The sequence below is a fragment of the Pogona vitticeps genome, chromosome 4 (genome assembly GCF_051106095.1).
Source record: "Pogona vitticeps strain Pit_001003342236 chromosome 4, PviZW2.1, whole genome shotgun sequence".
Classification (NCBI taxonomy): domain Eukaryota; kingdom Metazoa; phylum Chordata; class Lepidosauria; order Squamata; family Agamidae; genus Pogona; species Pogona vitticeps.
The window spans coordinates 83,455,536-83,471,746 of NC_135786.1; positions in this window are offsets into that span (position 1 = coordinate 83,455,536).

Genomic DNA, 16,211 nt, shown 5'->3' on the forward strand with positions numbered 1-16,211 from the left:
CCCCCTCAGCAGCACACACTCTGGGTGGTTCTCAGCTGGCCCCTCAGTGGAGATTTGAATTTGTGGCAGCCATTATTCCTACCCATGGAGCTAACCCCAACAAATCTATTTCAAAAATATCCATGCTCCTTATAGAGAACTAGGGTGGTTGGGGAACCTGAGAGGAAGAGGAAGAAAACTGATTCACCATCTACCTCCCACTGAGCCATATGATTGAGGAATGCTGCTGAGATTCTTGCATTGAGATTAGACTAGAAAACAAAACCATTCCACTGCGTGGAAACTCATCAGAGAGAGATCCAACCTGGAAATAAGGAGGAATTTCCTGATGGTGAGAACCATTAAGCACTGGAACAGCTTGCCTCCCAATCTTGTGGGTGCCCCATCATTGGGAGTTTTCAAGAAAAGATTGGACAGCCATCTGTCCGGGATGGTATGAGATCTCCTGCCTTGAGCAGGGGGTTGGACTAGAAGACCTCCAAGGCCCCTTCCAACCCTACGATGATTCTATGATTGGACTGGATCATCCTAAGAAGGGTCACTTTGAAGTGCAGTGTGACTTTGAAACAAGAATCCACACTGCATCTCAGGCAATTCTTGTTAGCCCTTTGACCCATTAAAAGGAAAGGAAAAAAATAATAACAAAAATCCTCATTGTCTCCTTCTTTCTGCTCTTCCCTTGGATCTACCTTACCGCTGCCCCCCTCCCTCTATAGAAGCTGTCAATTCTGATGGCCACAGGGAACCACAGACAGAGGGGCACCACTTTCATCTGGCCTTTTTTTCAGTAGCCCCACCCAGATTCCCTGCTTTCTCTACGTCCTTAAAGCCTCTGTCCTAAAGTGTCATGAACCCCAGCTGCCAGAGCGCCTTTGGGTAGATCACAGGATGACCCTTGATAGCTGGTTTCTCTTATCTCTTCTCTGCTCCATTTCTACCCATCCTGCAGCATACTTGAAACATTTTTTCTAAGGATGTGCATTCAGATTGAGAAAAATTCAGAATTCATGAATAATGACATATTTGGATAGTTTGGAAAATACTGTATATACAAATCTGAATTTGATCGATCCGAATATCTGTAATAATGATACCTAATATTCAGGGTCTCATTTACTCATATAGATTAGAAAGCTAAGGGCTAGGTTTCTCCTTGCCAGATGAAGAGGTAGAACTGAAACCTATTTTTCAGGCATCCTGGAGTGATTCTTGAGAAATGAAACTTAAGGACACTCTGGCATCAAGGATAGTAAGGGGGCAGAGAACTCAGTGTCTCCTCATTGGTGTTGCCATGAGTTTCCCAAGGGAAGGGGTTGGGGTGAAAGCAAAACCTGTAAATGATGTCTGTCTGCACAAATGAAATCCAGAAGCAGGCACAGATGCCAGAAGATACTATTTTCACATTGGTTCTTTCCAATTGAAAGATGGGCATAGCTGCTTATAAATCCCCATGGTTATTTGCTATTAGGATATTCTCTGGTGCAAGCCTGTGTACAGTAGTTTTCTCTGTCCTTTCCTGAACCCTCAACTTACATTTACATTCTCTACTTCTCCTGAATATTGTTTACTTAATACAGTTAGGAATAAGAGTTAGAATTTATAAATTCATAGGTTGATATGAAGCAAGGGAATAAAATTTTGTTATATATAACAGATCTGTGAAGTCAGCTTGAATAGTAGCAATGGTACTGCTATTGTGGCCTAGGGAAGCATGGAGGTAGATGGTCACAGTGTAATACCAGATTTATATTGGGGTATCAGGTAACTTGTGCAAGGCATAGATGATATATTTGACAAGTGACATATGGAATAGCCAGGATGCAAAACATGCATATATCTCCCTCACAGGACACTGGCATCAGGCACAGGGTAACATACAAGGGCAGGATATGGGCCCTCTTGAATGTGGCTGTGATGGAGGGCAGCCACACAGCTCAGAATATTCAAGAGCTTCTGAGGGACATGCTGCAGCAGTGGAGTCTAGCTGTAAAAAGGCAAGGCCTGTTTGTTAGAGGTAATAGTCAAACATGGTGGCAGCACTGCAGGCTTGGAAGATGAAAGGGATGCAGTATATGGCCCATGCTCTCAATCTAATAATTTGGGGAACACTATCCTGATCCAGGCTGGGAAAATCTGGCCATCTAGTCACTGAAGGAGTTTTTTGCACTTGATTTGGGCTTCATCCAATTCAATTCAGACCCAATCCAGACCAATAAAAATATATTCTGGATTTGCCAAATCAGTAGAGTTGTGCAGTCCTGTTAAAATGGTTCTTTCCCTGATTTTGACTTTGTATCTATCCATTGCCTTTGATGTGGTCTACAGTCTATGAAATTTAAGTTTAATAACAAATGTTAGTCTTTCTGGTGCCACAGGTTTTACTGTTGCTTTTATATACATAGATGTTAGGGTTGTTCATCAGATTTGGACAGATCCTAAATTCTGGACCAAATCAGGTCCAAATTCTCATTAATTAATTGATTGATTGATTGATTGATTGATTGATTGATTGATTGATTGATTGATTGATTGATTGATTGATTGATTGACTGATTGATTGATTGATCGATCGATCGATCGATCGATCGATCGATCGATTGATTGATTCATATGCACCGGTATTCCACTCTTCTGCCAGGTGGTGGGATTTGAGGCAGTAATTCTGAGGGGATAGTTCTGAGATGATTTATGGCCAGGTAAAGTGAACCATATTTACAAATGGAGGCCCAAGTGAAGCATAAATTGAATTCAGTGATGCACAAAAAAATTCAGCCACTTTCTTTTCTTTTTCTGATAGAAAAAAAAAAGAGAGAGCTAATTTTAAAGTATGAAAACCAATGATGGCATATATCCAAAATTTACCAGCTTTGCTCCCCTAGCCCAATGTTTAGTTATCTGGCTGTGGAGTCAAAGATTGGGAGTTTGGTTTGCCCACTATGCCTCTAGCAGGTAGAGCCAACCTGTGTGGCCTAGGGCAAGCTGCACAATCCCGGAGCATCGCCAAAAGAAGGGAATGGTAAATCACTTCTGAGTATTCTCTACCCTGAAAAAGGTTGATATAAGTCAATGATGGCACATGATAATTACGATTAAGTCTATCATGTATCTAGACCTATTATTATTAGGTTTATTAATGTATCCTAGTGCAAAAGCTAAATAAACAAGCATTATTATTATTATTATTATTATTATTATTATTATTATTATTATTATTATTATTATTATTATTATTATTATTATTATTATTATTATTATTATTATTATTATTATTATTATTATTATTATTATTATTTTTATTATTTTTATTTTTATTTTTATTTTTATTTTTATTTTTATTTTTATTTTTATTTTTATTTTTATTATTATTAAAAAAAACAGCCATTTTGTCTTTCTGTTGCAGGCTAAGAGAATGCTTATAAATCAACTTGGATCTGGGAAAAAATTGTTCTGGACCAAACTGGGGTACATTTTAAATACATAAATTGGCCTCCAAATCAGAGTGGAGGAATGTCGAACAAATTAGAAAGCAGAGAGGAAAAAATGTCAGATTTTGTGGCACTACAATAACATTAATTTTGCCATGAGCTTTTGTGAACTATAGACCACTTCATCAGACATATGATGTGTTATCCAGAATTTCCAGTAAATATACAATACACATTTTTGGGTGGTGGTAATTTAAAATTCTAGACATTGAATTAAGAGATAAATTAAATGCAAAAAGTACTGGCATGAGCATGACAATTTTATGAACACATTCATAAAACTAAAGGTCTGTCTCATGATATTCCCATGTTGCATTATAGACTTTCCCCCAATCCTATTAGGAAACTGACTCTTTTGTTTCAATTTGCTCTTGCTCATGAATAGGTCAGCACATGTTTTCTGCTTCATTTTAGCCCTACTTTTTGTAGACTTAGGAAAAGAAGGAACCGATATAAGAAGCTCACAGGTGAAAATGAGAGAGGAGGACAAAAAAAGAGAGAAGATCTTGATGAGCAGCTTAGATGAGCTGAGAAGGTGCGAGTGAAAGGAGAAAAAGCAGAGAGAAGCAGGAAAGGGGTCAGCTCATAAAACCATTAAGGATAATATGAGAAGCTTACATCAGATGAAGCAGGCAACAGAGTGTTAGCCGAGATGGCAATTTGGGAATGTCAGAGCACTATCTTAATGGAGGATTATTTTTCACAACAGATTAGTGGCAAAACTGAATGTTGAGGGTATCAGCTAGAGCTGGAAGAAAATGAGGTTGCAGTAATCAAGGATGAAGAGGATGATGGACTTGACAAGTTTCATATTTTTGTGGGGAGAATGAAGAGGAAATGAAAGATTTTAGAGACATTTGGGAGATAATGCCCCCTGGATTTAGTGATAGCATCTACCAGTATATAGGGATAAAGAGTAGAGTGACACACGAGAAGAAACCATGGATCATGGAAGAAAATGCTTTCAAAATCTGCCATATTGCCAAGGTTTTCTTATTGCTCTAAAATCTCAGGAGTGACTGGTGGGAAAGAAAATCTCCACTGAGTCAAAATATGAAAACTTTAGACTATTGTACTGTATATATAATATTAGAAGAGGGGAAGAAAGCGGCAATTGCTTTGAATTATGTGATCTTGTGAAGCAGCATTAAAGCTAATTGTACCGTTGAAAAAGGCAGAGATGACTACATTGCAAGTCACGGTGGCAAATTATGTGAATACCAAAAAGAGCTAAGCAAAAATTGTGTATTGCTATACTATTTTCTTTTTAAAAGGCCTGTGTTCTATCTGCTTAAACATATTAGCTATACTATGTGAGTTTTTAAGTCTTCATGAAAATCAACTGATATTGACAAAAGTGCATTGCACACAGTTCTCAAATATGCCCAGGTGTGTCTTGCTAGGTTATTATGACATGTAACCAAAAGAAAATCCACTTGTATAAAAATCCAAAATGAGATGAGTGAATTTAGTCTAGATTAATCAGGATGAATTTCCAATATATTTGCGAAGGCTTTCACGGCCTGGATCTAATGGTTGTTGTGGGTTCTGAACAACCTCCAGAACATGGCCAAAGAGCCTGAAAAACCCACAACAACCATGAATTTCCAATCTTATGTCATGATACTCCTTGGTATAAATCAATAGACACTCATAAGTGTCTACTGATTTCTACTGTGTTAAGGCATTGTAGTCCATAACTGTGGGGATGGGGCGACAATCCCCACTTCACATTCTCGGGAAAGGTATGAATAGGAGTTTTATCATATTTGGGTGGATGCACTTTCAGAGCTCTACATGTTCAGATGCTTTGTTGTAAACATAGTCAGCCGAACATGATTTGAATTCCCATTCCCATTCCCTGCAATTCTTCCAGACAATTTGGCACTCAGCCCAACATGGATATAATTTTTAATTCTTGATGCTCATCTTGTTACTTTCCAGGAAAGGACCAGTTGGTGGATGGAGTTCTACAGTAGTTAGCTTATCTACCAAATTAACACTCAAAAGAATGCTGATCTATGCAATTTTAGCCAGTTTGGCACTTTGTGTGTTGCTCTATATACCCCATTCCATTTCTTATTGAACTGTAGTTCAAGGCATGTAGGAAGGAAGTGCCAAGGAAAACTGTATTTTAATGTGCTTTTAAAAGACATGATGGGCCTCTTGAGAGAACTGGTGAGCATGTTTATGTATTTTCCAATCTTTCCGCCAGTAAGGAAGAATAACAACACATTAGTGATTGGGGAAGGGTGTGTGTTACTTTTACAAACAGAGTATTCGTAACTGACATGGCTTCTTGCTGGCCTAAGCAATGACTAACAGAACAAGCTACCTTTAAAAGGCAGTATTCCAAACCTTGTAGCAGTTCAACTGTTTTATCCCAAGGATGCACACAAAGATCTATCCTAAAAGTGGTACTAACTTGTTCAATGCTTAAAATAAGTAGCCTGTTCCCTCCAGCACTAGCATGTCCTAAATCCGTGTCCTAAAGGATTTTGAGATGGGAACTTATGTCCAGCAAATGAGCACCAAAGTGCTTTCCATGCATGGTTCAGTCCTGTGAACACAGAACGACATGCTTGCCAGTCCAGTTAGATCACGTACCTCTCCATCTGGAAATGATTCTTGGCTCCCTCTGCTGCCTTCTCTTCTGTTGCCTTGTTGTCTGTCTAATAAGTGCTTTTGGAAATGTAGGCAACCAGAACCTTATTCGGTACTGAATTTGCAGTTGGCTCAGCTGCAAATGTGTGGAGTGAAGTGATATATTCTGTAATTTTTCTTCCCTAATAGTCTGTCACATTGCATTTGCCTTCTTGACCTCTACAACATATTGAGCTGATGTTTTCAGTGAACTATCGAAGAGGCCTCCATATTTTGTGCTTATGAGTTCCTCTGTGTTTTATTGTTGACTGTCTACATAGTGCTTCTCTTGAAAAAAAAAATTAAATCTTGCCGTTTCTTTTTAAAGGCATTGTTTACCCCATTGTTCCTCCCCTTGTTGGTTAAATGACCCTTTGTCAGTAATATTTACCTTTGCCCCATTAATGGTGTAGTTCTGATCTTTCAAACAATGCAACAATTATCCCCATTTACTGGCACTTCCAGAAAAGTCTCTAGGTTTCAGAGATTTACCACTCAAGTTTTAAAAACCTCCTAGATATTCTACTAGACCAATTAAATCAACATCTATGTAAAAACAAAAGAAAAAAGAAAAAAGAAGGAATGACTTCAATTTTTTTTGATACCAGTTGCTACAGCTTCCAATAACACAACACAAGGAGGATCCAAGACAGATCTGAAGAGGCATGTACCCTGTTTCCATGAAAATAAGACCTAACCTGAAAATAAGCCCTAGTATGATTTTTCAGGATGCTTGCAATATAAGCCCTACCCCCCACAATAAGCCCTAGTTAAGAGAAACCCCACCCTCCACCATTGTGCAGCAACCAGAAGAAGATGGCATGACTGTATTTGAATAAATTTAGATTGTGGTACATGAAAAAAATTAAAACATCCCCTGAAAATAAGCCCCATTGCTTTTTTTGGAGCAAAAATTAATATAAGACCCTGTCTTATTTTCGGGGAAACATGGTATAATCAGTGTGATACATTATTAAACTTTATGGATTAAATAACTTATTACTCTAGACAACGACTTTTCAAATATGTAGCACAACATATGCATGATCAGTTACAAGTAATCTAATTCTGTTCATTAGACCTTCATTAGATCCTAACTAACCAGCTATAGGATTGCAGCCAAAAATGTATAGACACTTCAGGCTTAATCATTTAACAGAGTGCCCTGCTATTTCTGAAGACCCTACAAAGTATACATCCTAATTTTATGCTCTGAAATCTTTTTTCCAAAGCTATTTTTACTGTGATATCAATAGGTAAAGGTAAAGGTTCCCCTTGACATTTTTAGTCCAGTCGTGTCCGACTCTAGGGGGTGGTGCTCATCCCGTTTTCAAGCCATAGAGCCAGCGCTTGTCCGAAGACAGTTTCCATTGCCACGTGGCCAGCGTGACTAGGGAACGCAGTTTTACCTTCCCACCGAGGTGGTACCTATTTATCTCCTTGCATTTGCATGCTTTCGAACTGCTGGGTTGGCAAGAAGCTGGGACCAAGCGATGGGAGCTCACTCCATCGCGTGGATTCGATCTTATGACTGCTGGTCTTCTGACCCTGCAGCACAGGCTTTTGCGGTTTAACCCACAGCGCCACCACATCCCTATATTGATATCAATACCACCAGCATATACCGCTGATATTCCATGATGAGGGGGGCATCAAAGGGTCCCACAGGTCCAGGTGTTCATGTAGGAGTTGGCATTTCTTTTTTCTTAAACATAAAATCTTTATTAAGTAAACCAAACCAACAAAGCAACTCCAGACTATTCCAACCACTAAGGGCTTCCTTTGGTGCACCCAAATCAGTCCATTTCTGGGCAGTCCTGGCATCCACAGATGTGGAGTGGCTTCCTTTACTAGTCTCCAAAGGCTCAAAATGTGCCTCACTGCTGCCCTGTGCTTTGGGAGGAAGACTCTCATTCTCTGCATGGCCCACATCTCCGCTTCCATTTGTTGTTGGCAATTAAATTGTCTCTGCCTCCTCCACCTTCACAACTGTGTCGGGGCAGCTGCCATAGAGGCAGGACTGACGGGATGTTGTTTGTCCCTTTTCTGTGTTTTGTTTCAGTTGGCCAGCAGAAACATAAGGCCTGCAGAACCTCTCCATTGAACCTGAAGTGTAGTGAAAACTCAGCATTAGCTACCCGACAGAAGAAGCCAGGAAATTCTAGAATGCAGCCAGTCTAATATGCAATGTTACACCCTCCCTGTACCATGCCTGGACACAAAATGGCTGCTGATGGGATGAATGGGTCCTTAAATGTCAGATCAATGTGGCTTCCACCCATCCCCCTTTTCATTTAATATCCGTCCATTTATTTCAGGCACTGGAATACTCTTTATGTGATAATATATGAACTCAATGAGCACCAGGTCAAGAACCTATATCCTGGCTACTAGCTTGCAGGGACAAATTTATAAATAACATAGGGGTACAGTTGTGTTCAGAATTATTCAGCCCCCAATGCTGCAAAGGGGTTTAGGGACTGTAGTGTACATTTGGAATTGTATTTAGAATCAAATCCTACAAGGACGTTTTAAAGAACCAAATGCAACTAAAATAACATCAATTGTTTATGTAATACAGTAGTAAATGTTTCTTTTGTGGTTTCTTCATTGCCACAATTATTCAACCCCTTAAAGACTACCACTCTGAAGAAGAGAGGTTCATTCAGGTGTTTTCGATCAGGTATTGAAAACACCTGTGGATGTCACTGAGCACCAATCAAGCATAATAAGCACCAATTAGGCAGCTTTAAAATGACTGTGATACTCAGCTCCTTCTAGACATTTACTGGTGTGGTTACAAACATGGTGAAGTCAAGAGAATGGTCCAGGAAGACAAGAGAAGAGGTGATTTGTCCTCACAGGAAGGGCAATGGCTATAAGAAGATTGCAAAGAAGTTAAACATACCAAGAGACACCATAGGAAGCATCATTCGCAAATTCAAGGCAAAGGGCACTGTTGAAATGCTACCTGGTCATGGAAGAAAGAAGATGCTGACTTCGACTGCTGTGCGCTACCTGAAGCGTAGAGTGGTGAAAAGTCCCCGTGTGACTGCTGAGGAACTGAAAAAAGATTTGTCAGATGTGGGTATAGAAGTTTCAGCTCAGACAATAAGGCGCACACTGCGTAATGAAGGTCTCCATGCCAGAACCCCCAGGCGCACCCCCTTGCTGTCTCCCAAGAATAGGAAGAGTTGAGTGCAGTATGCCAAAAGTCATGTGGGCAAACCACAAAAGTTGTGGGATAGTGTTCTGTGGACTGATGAAACAAAATTAGAACTGTTTGGGCCCATGGATCAACGCTCTGTTTGGAGGAGGAAGAACAAGGCATATGACGAAAAGAACACCTTGCCTACTGTGAAGCATGGCGGAGGGTCAATAATGCTTTGGGGCTGTTTTGCTTCTGCAGGTACAGGGAAGCTTCAGCGTGTACAAGGTACCATGAATTCTCTTCAGTACCAGGAGATATTGGATGAAAATGTGATGCAGTCCGTCACACACCTGAGGCTTGAGAAACGTTGGACCTTTCAACAGGACAATGATCCCAAGCATACCTCCAAGTCCACTAGAGCATGGTTGCAGAGGAAAGGCTGGAACATTTTGGAGTGGCCATCGCAATCACCAGACTTAAATCCGATTGAGAACCTCTGGTGGGACTTAAAGAAAGCAGTTGCAGTGCGCAAGCCTAAGAATTTGACTGAACTGGAGGCTTTTGCCCATGAAGAATGGGCGAAGATACCCATAGATTGCTGCAAGACACTTGTGTCAAGCTATGCTTCACGTTTAAAAGCTGTTATAACTGTAAAAGGATGTTGTACTAAGTACTAAGATTGAATGTCACTTGGGGGTTGAATAAAAACTAATAATGATGTGAGCACAGAAAAGACATTTGTGGTTATTTCATTATAAACTTAAGGTTATATTTCTCTCACCTACAAGTGCCTCTTTCATGTAAATGTAAGCAAGATGACTGAATGATCAAAATCAATATCAAAATGGCCAAAACATTCAATTTCAGTGGGGGCTGAATAATTTTGAACACAACTGTATGTAAACAGTGGTTCCAGGGCTGCATGTGCCTCCACTTGTTTTTGAAACCTCTGGATGTTGTCCTGTTGGGGAATAAACTCCAGTGGAAAACAATGTCGTCTTTTAGTCCTAGAATTCTCCTGGAATGATGATGTTGCACTAATCAGCCAGATTCTCCCACTCACTCCCAATCACAATAAAGTGAAACCAGAATTTTGCTCCCAGACAAGACCCGGTTTGCTTTTGTGTGTCTCTATATTTTTCTTATTTAGGGAGCTGATGTGCCCCCTGGTGGATCCTGGGAGTGGACATTTGTCCCCTAGATGCTCCGAGACAGCTCGATCCTGTTTTATCCCATACTATTAGTCAGGCTCAATATAATTTAGTTAGTCACGGTCACTATGCTTTTGTCTGTTTTTATTGGCAACGAAGATCAAATGGACCAGGAGAGAAGGGCAAGATTACTGGGGGGAAATGTATTTCTGCCCACTCACTGGCCATTGATAACCAACGGTCTCTTTCCAGGCACAATGTAAAATCCTGGTCCTGACATTAACCTTGAGACCAGACTATCTAAATCAGTGGTTCTTAACCTTTGTTACTCGGATGTTTTTGAACTGCAACTCCCAGAAACCCCAGCCAGCACAGTTGGTGGTGAAGGCTTCCGGGAGTTGCAGTCCAAAACTCCTGAGTAACCCAAGGTTAAGAACCATTGATCTAAATAACCTCATTCTCCCATGTCAACCTGCCTGGAGTTGGAGATCTCAGTGGGAGGCCCTTCTCTCAATACATTGTGAACAAACTGATCCCCAGTATAGATCAAATATTGGGACAAATCCTATGTATATATGTGAGTCCTACTGAGTCTAGTGGGATTTATTCCTAAATGAGAGAGAGAGAGAGAGAGAGAGAGAGAGAGAGAGAGAAGATTGCAGTCTCAGCTTTGTAGAATGCAGAGATAAAATGTGGCTATAAAGCATATTCCTCTGTGTTTACCATGTATTTCGGAAGGCTGCAATTAATTTTTCTTACCACTCTTGTTTCCGGCTCCCACAGTAAGACTGGAAAGGTTGATGGGTATGGCATATTTTAAATGATGTGTCTTGTTTATGCTGCTTCCTTATGGTCCATTACTATAGGATTTGAGTGGAACTGTATGATTATAGTCTTAGGTTGTCATGCAAATAGACTAATTTTGTTCCATTTCACATTCCCTTCACTGTCCTTGTCAATAGGATGGCTAAATCTCACACCTTATTCTGTTTCTGATAGTCTTATAAGGCTGTCATCAGAGTGGATTAATCTTGTGCCATTGTTGTCACAGAATTCTTTCTTCTAACAATGACTTATCATTGAATTTAAAGCCTAGGATACTTTATACACCGTCTGTAGCCTTATTTCTTTGACAAAAATTGCAATAAGAGCTAAAAATGGCACACAACTAATCTATTCTTATCAGGATATTTAAATTGTAATTTCATGGTCTTCCCTGAATACCTCATATAACTGAGAAATAATAAGAAGTGAAGCAATAATACGTCAGAAACATCGGCTATAAATCTCATTCTAAGGGAACTATTCACTTACTACATTGACCGGTCCATTGGGTGGGTGCAGCCAGTTCCATTAATATCAGTGGAAATATTCTTATTGACTCCAGTGCTAGATGAATTTCTTTACCAATTAAACAGCACAATCCTATCCATCAAGGATGGGGAACTTCCAGCCTGCAGGTCCTTCTGGCCAATGGGGCTTTGTGCCTCTCTTTCTTTTAGCTATTGGCCAATTCCTAAGGTACACCTCAGCCAGCTCCTGAAGCCATTGTTCCTCTGTGGAAAGGGGGAAAGACAAGACAAGTTGGTTGAATCCAAATTTGGGAGAAACCTTGGCTTGCCCATCGTTGCTTGGAAACAGTTAGAAGCATCTGAAAAGACATATATTCCTCTTATACTTCTGATTTTTAAAGCTATGCACATAAAGTTTTGATGTAGAACTTCAATACAAGTTATGTGCAGACATTGTATTTATACAATCTTTTTCAAACTATTATGTTCAAAAGCCAAATAGTCACACTTTTATTATATTTCTTTATTCTATGGCCATAGACCCCAAACAAGGACACTTCCCAATACTGAGAGCACTCAGTTGTGTCCTGTCCTCACCAATGATTTAGTCCTAGCTGCAAGCATGTGAACACCTCCATGTGGCTGTGTTTTAAAAGCATGCACTGCTGTAACCAAACTGTCTCTTTCACTGTTCTTAGCTATTAGAGCCACAAACAAAGATTATTACGTTGTGCCATCAGCCCAGAATAAAGAGACAAGGCAAGTGATTGGTTGAAAACTAGCACCACAACTTTATTGAATATTTAACTTGTAACTTCCCACCTCCTGCAGCAAGGGGAGCTGCTATAGTGCAGAGTCCTGTTTTGCAGCCAGGGTTACACCTGCTCTCCGTTGCAACCTTACACAGATAGGTCCCAAGCCACACAGATGTGCTGTCCTCAAGACAGTCCAGCCATGGCCTGCTAAGCGTCAGGCTACTTTCTTGGGCCATTGGCTAATAAACCTGATGACATTAGGTGGATGGCAGAGCCTCTTCTCTGGCATGCACATCTGTCATCCCAGCACTGTAATCTTGGGATCTACAGCACCAAGACACTGGGTGGGATAGTACCCACCTGGGTGCCCTGGGGAACTAACTCCCAAACACCTCCCCTTCTGTACTACCCACCAGTGTGGCCTATTTAATAATGACTAGCCCCAGATCTGCCCTCAATACCCGAGGGTAAAACAATAAGGGATTGGCAAAATACCTCCTGCATACCTTTTGTTCAACATGCCAATTGGGCAATGCAGCTCAAAAATTCCTTATAAATGTCTTTATGAAGGTATTGCCAACTAAATCTGAGAATATAAAATATGTCTTTGCCTGGGCAAAAAACATCATCACCAACTGATCCATGCAAGTGAAAGCTGATCTTGTGATTATTTCCCCCTTCTATACTTTTTTATCACAAAAAGTAAGAGACAAGCCTTGCTTCAGACATTTTACATCAGAAATGCTAAGTTGGAATCGGAACTTAATTGGTAGTTCTAAATTCCACAGGTGGGTAAAATGCATTTAGTGACCTCAGGCTCCTCAATGTAAAGATAGAGAGAGAGGGCAAAAATCTACATTGATAGCTGTCTTCAGTGATGCAGATGAAAGTGATTCAGAACCATCCAACAGTCAAAATCACATGACAGCCATGTGGTTTTGAATCGATGTATGCATTTCCACTGGCAGGGCTCCCATGGCATAGTAGTCTGCATGTGCACATGCACATGCGTATGCTAAAATTTAATTTATCTTTTGTTAAAGGAGAACCTGGTGGTCTAGTGGTTTTTTTGTTTGTTTGTTTTGTTTTTTGGTCAGTGGGATCAGGCTCAAGAGAGACAGATGAGAAAATGGAAGGGGGTTGAATCCAAAATGCCATTTTCTCCTCCTGAAGGCCTCCATGAGCAGCAGTTTTTGATTTAAGGTGGTTATTGTAGGAGATGGGGTCTTCTAAACTCCAAATGACAAAAGCAGAAGTAAGGGTCCAGGCCTTTGTGGTTATTGTACCCCACCCCAACTGTCAAGAATAATTTCCTAACCTGGCAGAACAAGGTTTGTATTAATAAGCATCCATGATAGTACAGGTGTGTAAGAATGCTGAGTCATGAATGATGCAACATATGCTGAGACATAAATGATGCAACATCTGCTCTGATTGGTTATATGCTAATATGTATACGTATATATATGTGAAGCTGAACCGATGATGTATTCTCCACCACTGCTCCATTGCTTGATGTCATGCTGCCAGTTGGAACTGCTGTATACAGTGGTGCCCCGCATAGCGATGATAATCCGTTCCAGAAAAATCGTTGCTATACGGATTCGTCGCTATGCGGAACAAAAAAGCCCATAGAAACGCATTAAAACACGATTAATGTGTTCCTATGGGCTTCAAACTCACCGTTCAGTGAAGATCCTCCATAGCGCAGCCATTTTCGCTGCCTGTTAAGTGAGGAATCCATCCCAGAAAACAGCGGGTGGCCATTTTGAAACCTCTGATCAGCTGTTAAAAAGGCATTGCTTTGCGATGATCGGTTCCCCAAGCAGGGAACCGACCGTAGCAAAGCACCGCCAGCCAGCCCCAGACAATGCCCGGCCTCCTTGGCGGGGCTGTCTTGGGGTGCAGATGGGCAGGCCGGAGGGTCTTTCTCTGGCGAGCGAGGGCTCAGAGGCAGCCGCCCAGGGCGCGAAGGGGCGCGCCACCCACCTGCCGCTCGCCAGCCATCCAGCCAGCCCGGGAGACACCCGGCCTCCTTGGATGGCAAGCAGTGGGCTTGGAGGCAGGCAGCCGCCCAGGGCGGGAAGTGGTGCGCCACCCATCCGCCGCTCGCCAGCCAGCCAGCAGCCCAGGAGACATGCAGCCTCCTTGGGCAGCAAGCGGCAGGAGGAGGACTCAGAGGCAGGCAGCCTCCCGGGGTGGGAAGCGGCGTACCACCCACCCGCCGCTCGCCAGCCAGCCAGAAGCCCGGGAGACACGTGGCCTCCTTGGATGGCGAGCGGTGGGCTCGGAGGCAGGCAGCCGCCTGGGGTGGGAAGGGGCACACCATCCACCCGCCACTTGCCAGCCAGCCAACCAGCCCGGGAGACACCCGGCCTCCTTGGGCGGCGAGTGGCGGGAGGAAGGCTCGGAGGCAGGCAGCCACCCGCCGCTCGCCAGCCAGCCAGCCAGCCAGCCAGCCCGGGAGACACCCGGCCTCCTTGGGCGGTGAGTGGCAGGAGGAGGGCTCGGAGGCAGGCAGCCGCCTAGGGCGGGAAGGGCGCACCACCCACCACCAGCCAGCCAACCCTGGATGCCCGGTCTCCTTGGCGGGATGCAGACAGGGTGAGGAGGGGGGTCTCTGACGCACCCCCCATCCAGCTGCTGCTGCCCTGATCCCAGTCCCCGGCAGGCACCTCCTCCTTTGCAGCACCTCCCGCCGTGACTGCTCTCTGGCTCGGCGCCCCAGGGGTGCACACAGGGATTGGGGCCAGGCCCTTTGCCCCTCCTTCCCTCCCTCCTCCCGAGGCGCCAATCTGGAGCGCTCCCGCTCCCCCCTCCCGCTGTCCCCTATTTATGCAGGAGCTCTGGGGGGGGTTAGTGTGGCGCAGATCAGCTTTTTAAAAAGCATTGCTTTGCCATGATCAGTTCCCCAAGCAGAGAACCGATCATCGCAAAGCGAAATTCCCCCATAGGGAACATCGGAAAGCGATTGTAAAAGTGATCGCAAAATCTTCATTGCAAAGCAATTTCATTGTTATACAAAACAATCGCTATGCAAGGCACCACTGTATATTATAAATATACTTGGATGTCTGGAGAAGCTGCCTGTGTATGTGTTAGTTATTTGGACTGCCTGGACTGGACAAGACTCTGTGCCAGGGACGTCAGCTTTAGGCACTAACAATATTGAGAGCCATTTTAACCATTTCTGGGATGAAAATATTTGCCACACTTCCTCAGGGCCCATGAAAGTTGCCTACTCCTGCTACAGTTGAGATACATCAATTTGTACTTGCATTTGATGCAGAGGTGTTGACAGAAATGCATGGATTGTGGGGAATCATAAGGGAAACTGAAACACACTTGTGCCTGCCTGCCCACTATCATCAGAGTATGTTCAGTGTGGTTGCACAGACGCTTATGTGCACACTTTCAAACATACAGATATTCCCTGTACGAAATCTGTACTTTGAAACTGTTGCACTTCTAGCTCACATGCAGACTGAATACATGGACCATTTCCTGGCATTTTGAATCATGGATACAGAAGCACAATATCCCACATTCATCTTAGACTGACAAGGTTTGATCAGGTTTAAGAAGAATGACCTAAATGTCAAAAGGCTTTAAGATTTTGAAAAGAAGCCTGTTAAGATGCCTACTTCACTAAAGGAAGTAATGAAGCTCATGCTGACACATGAAAGAAGTGGAAGAGAAGCTCAAAAGGGAAAATATGCTACCAACCAGACCTT